The following is a 5345-nucleotide window of genomic DNA, read 5'->3' as shown; positions in this document are numbered from 1 at the left end:
TGCAAATAGATTCTACGGTATGGAAACTGTGAAATGTGTCTACTTTGCAATTTCATACAGAGGAAGTATTTCTATCTGACAAAGATAGATTCAGTTTGAGCCAAGAACTTTTCCTCTGCGAGCTTTTTTTTCTTTGTTTATTATTTCATATTGCTTCTGTATGGTATTTTTTTCCCATTGAAAAAAAGGAAAAACAGCCTTTAGCCCAGAAATCCCCATGTTTTTGGTTAATGAGAATTTTTTGGAAAGTACGGCAGTACTTTTCCTTCTAAATGCTAATTATAAAAGAAAGATCTTTGATTGCACAACAGAGTTGTGTGCGTAAGGTTGTAATTTAAAAACATCACACCCTGGAGACACAATTTGTTACGCTGCAGAAGGCATCCAAGCTGATACCGTTCTCCAGTAACAGAAGACAGCTGGAATGTGAAGTACAAATTCTGATTGATGCACAAAGTTATTTTATGATATAGAAATACTGTACTAGTGACAAGGTGTAACTAGTATTTGGAAAAGGCCTTTTCACAAGTCCAAGAATCTTTGTTCAAAGCACAGTTCTATATGTTCAAAGAATTCTAGCTAAGTGAAATGTGGATGATTTCATTTAGCTATTTTCAGTCTGAGAAAATTAAATTTTATTCTATGCATTCTAATTTAATAATGAGTTGAACCTATAAGTAAACAAACATCTTTCAAAACATGTGCCCTACTATTCAGATGAGACATTAATGTCCTATTTCACACATCTTACAGTATGTATAATCAATTATTGTATGTTGAATATAAGAGGATAATTGTATGATGAATTACAAATACATTTCCCCAAACATTTTTCTTATGCAAAATAGAGATACTTTGAAAAGGAAAAATAGAATATAATCGTAGAATATAATCCTTCCTGATAAATTGTTCAAAGGTAATATGTACCTAATTGTATGCTTCATCCCTTATTTTCAGTGGTTTGCCTGCTGGATATATTAATTTTAGTATAATTAATATATTTACATTGTACGTGCATTTTCTGCAAAAGACATACTAGTTGCGAAGCTACATAAAATGCCATTTATTGAATACTTCAAAACAACTCTTGTATTTTTTTTAAAAAAATAAGTCATTAATGATTTAAATATGTGTATTTGAGATGGTATGAGTATTTGAGTGTCTTCAAATTAGGCCTAAATCACAAGTCTGATATATAGCTGATAATTGAGACTCTCTGAAAACTCCAGTACAACAAATAGATTATGTGCAGTATTTACATGGCAATAGAAGAGCCATATACATCTGTTTTAAAAAAAAGTTCCTCAGAAGCAGTTGATTGGATCCTGATTTTGTTTCACTTTAGTTTTGTTACAATAATTGGGACAAGCTAGCCACAATTGCAAAATTTAGGATTAAATTGAAGAAAGTAGGGAAAAACACTAGGCCACTCATGTATGAACTAAATCATATCCCTGATGAATATATAGTAGAGGTGACAAATAGATTTAAGGAATTAGATCTGACAGAATGCCTGAAGAACTATGGACGGAGGTTCGCAACATTGTACAAGAGGTAGCAACTAAAACCATCCCAAAGAAAAAGAAATGCAAGAAAGCAAAATGGCTGTCTGAGGAAGGGAAGCGAAAGGCAAGGGAGAAAGAGAAAGATACACCCAATTGAATGCAGAATTCCAGAGAATAGCTAGAAGAGATAAGAATGCCCTCTTAAATGAACAGTGCAAAGAAATAGAAGAAAACAACAGAATAGGGAGGACCAGAGATCTCTTCAAGAAAATTGGAGATATGAAGAAACGTTTCATGCAAAGATGGGCATGATAAAGGATCAAAATGACAGGGACCTAACAGAAGCAGAAGACATTAAGAAGAGGTGGCAAAATTACACAGAAGAATTATACAAGAATGAGCTTAGCGTCTCTGATAACCACGATGGGGTGGTCACTGACCTCGAGCCAGAGATCCTAGAATGTGAAGTGAAATGGGCCTTAGGAAAGCTGAGCAACAACAAAGCTAGTGGAGGTGACAGTATTCACTTGAATTTAAATTCATTTGAATTTAAGATTCAAAATCTTAAAAGACGATGCAGTAAAAGTGCTACACTCAATTTGCCAGCAAATTTGGAAAACTCAACCGTGGCCACAGGATTGGAAAAGATCAGTTGACATTCCAATTCCAAAGAAAGGCAATGCTAAAGAATATTCAAACTATCGCACTATTGCACTCATTTCACATACAAGTAAAGTTATGCTTAAAATCCTACAAACTAGACTCCAGCAGTATGTGGATCGAGAACGTCCAGAAGTACAGGCAGGATTTCGAAGAGGCAGAGGAACTAGAGATCAAATTGCCAACATACGCTGGCTCATGGAGAAAGCTAGGGAGTTCCAGAAAAACATCTACTTCTGCTTCATCGACTATGCTAAAGCCTTTGATTGTGTGCATCACAACAAATTGTGGCAAGTTCTTAAAAAGATGGGAGTACCAGACCATCTTATTTGTCTCTTGAGAAACCTATATGCGGGTCAAGAAGCAACAGTGAGAACTGGACACGGAACCACTGATTGATTCAAAATTAGGAAAGGAGTCCAGCAAGGCTGTATTTTGTTGCCCTGCCTGTTTAACTTATATGCAGAGCACATCACGAGAAAGGCAGGGCTAGATGAATTAAAAGTTGGATTTAAGATTGTCGGGAGAAATATCAACAACCTAAGATATGCAGATGATACCACTCTAATAGCAGAAAGTGAAAAGGAACTAAAGAGCCTCTTAATGCGGGTGAAGAAGGAGAGTGAAAAAGTTGGCTTGAAACTCAACATTAAGAAAACCAAGATCATGGCATCCGGCCCTCTCAATTCCTGGCAAATAGATGGGGAAGAAATGGAGGTAGTGACAGATTTTATCTTCCTGGGCTCCAAGATAACCACAGATGGGGACTGCAGCCAAGAAATTAAAAGACGCTTGCTCCTGGGGAGGAAAGCTATGGCAAATCTAGACAGCATACTAAAAAGCAGAGATATCACCCTGCCAACAAAAGTATGTAGTCAAAGCCATGGTTTCCCCAATTGCAAAGTATGGCTGTGAAAGTTGGACCATAAGAAAGGCTGAGCACAAAAGAATTGAGGCCTTTGAACTATGGTGTTGGAGAAGACTCCTGCGAGTCCCCTGGACTGCAAGGCGATCAAACCGGTCAGTCCTAGAGGAGATCAACCCCGACTGCTCTTTAGAAGGCCAGATCCTGAAGTTGAAACTCAAATACTTTGGCCACCTAATGAGAAGGAAGGACTCACTGGAGAAGAGCCTAATGCTGGGAAAGATTGAGGGCAATAGAAGAAGGGGACGACAGAGAATAAGGTGGCTGGATGGAGTCACTGAAGCAGTAGGAGTGAGCTTAAATGGACTCCAGAAGATGGTAGAGGACAGGAAGGCCTGGAGGAACGTTGTCCATGGGGTCACGATGGGTCAGACACGACTTCGCTAACTAACAACAAGCCACAATTTAATCTCTTGTTCTTTGATATCAGCAGGGCTAAAATCTAGCACAATCTATATGCAATCTAGTGTGATCAGCAAACTAACTGTAAACTCCAACTTAGGTTTAAGTCAAATATTGCCCAAGATCATCACCATTAAAAAAATTATATCTGACTCAGTTCAGATGGAATAAGATGAAAAGAAAAAATAAAAATACTGTATTTGATTGTCTATTCCTAGCATGAAGGGGAAAAGGAGTGAAGGACACTGGTTGACATATATCCTATGGTTCATTAAATACCAACATATTCTTTAATTCTATATAGCGCATTAATTTAATGAATTAATTTGACCCACTCTAAGCAGCACAACTTCTGTTCTTTTACAGCAAGGGGCCCCAATCCCCCGGCCACAGACCAGTTCCAGTCCACAGTCTATTGGGAACTGGAGCCGTGCAAGCAGCAGGCGAGTGCACAAAGCTTCATTTGTGCATGTGCAGAATTAGGTTGCACATATGCAACCATCCCCTCTCCCCCTGCCGCCGCCGCTGCCACCATCGGTTGGGGACTGGTATTTTACAGATTATACAGTAACTACTAGAATATTTAAAAAACTGAAGGAAAGAAGCAGCCAACCAAGATGTAGAAGTGGAATAGAATTTTTATCTTGTTCTGGGGTTTCTATATTGATCTGAGATAGCACTAGAGTCTGGTTACTACTTGAAACAGAAAACCCTTTGTTTTCTCCTTTTACAGAGATTTGCTTTTTGCCATTTGTTTAAGGAACTGAATTCCTGAACACTTACGAAAAGGAAGTTTAATTGCAATTTGTTCCACTGAAGTCTTAAGTATTATTAAGACTTTTAACTCTACAGTACAAGACACTAAAACCTTTATTAAATCATTTTAATTTTATTTTCACAAATCCAAATCATCATCACTAAGGATTGCCAAATGTTTGAGAAGGCTTTTCAAACTCTTAAAATATAAAACTGTAAAAAGCTTTTCTAAGGCCTCACTAAACAAGCCACAACTTTTATCTTTTGTGTCCGTCTCTCCTCCATTCTCCAGTCTTATTTGCTACCTGATCTAGAGTTGCATTCTTATAGTATAAGACATTATTAGATAGATGTTCAATATTAATTTATGCAACTGTTCCAGAGATCCACAACTTGAGGCAAAGGATCTCCTGCAGAACTCCCTCAAAGCATTCTATGCAAACTTGGAGCAGGATTATCAAAATGCAGGATGAAGCTAGGAGCTAAACTGAACTAGAATCGCAGCAAGGTGAGCTGCAGATTCTGGAAACAACATGCAAGGAGGGCTCTGGAAAGGATGAACAAATCTTAAAGTTGCTATGGAAACTGTGACTCCCTGTCCAAAATACAATTGATCTTATCTGCATCCAAACTGCCAATTTCACCTTATTGATCATTAATTTGCCCATTTTGGCCTTCTGGTGTCTCAAATTTGTATGCCTAATCCCCAGCCTCAACTCTGGATCCACTGGAATACGTTTTGCATACTGCAGCCACATCATGCAAATGACAACAGCAAATTAATCTTATTAACCACAAAAATATCCAGTCCTCCCAAGGAGTCCTTCATGACTTACTTCCTGCAGATTCTCTTGGCTTCTTCATTTGTGGTTTTGCCATCTCTTATCTGCTAGTATACAGGAAGTCCTCGACTTATGACCACAATTGCGCCCAGAATTTATGTTGCTGAGAAATTTGTTGAGTTTTGCCTCATTTTATGACTTTTGTCAGATTTGTTAAGTGAATCACTTCAGCTGTTACATTAATAATACAGTTAAGTGAATCTGGCTTCCATTGACTTTGCTTGTCAGAAGCTCGCAAAAGATGATCACATGACC

The sequence above is a fragment of the Protobothrops mucrosquamatus genome, unplaced genomic scaffold, assembly GCF_001527695.2.
Source record: "Protobothrops mucrosquamatus isolate PMUCROS unplaced genomic scaffold, P.Mucros_1.0 scaffold6339, whole genome shotgun sequence".
In the NCBI taxonomy this organism is placed as follows: domain Eukaryota; kingdom Metazoa; phylum Chordata; class Lepidosauria; order Squamata; family Viperidae; genus Protobothrops; species Protobothrops mucrosquamatus.
Note: the sequence above shows the minus strand (reverse complement) of the source record.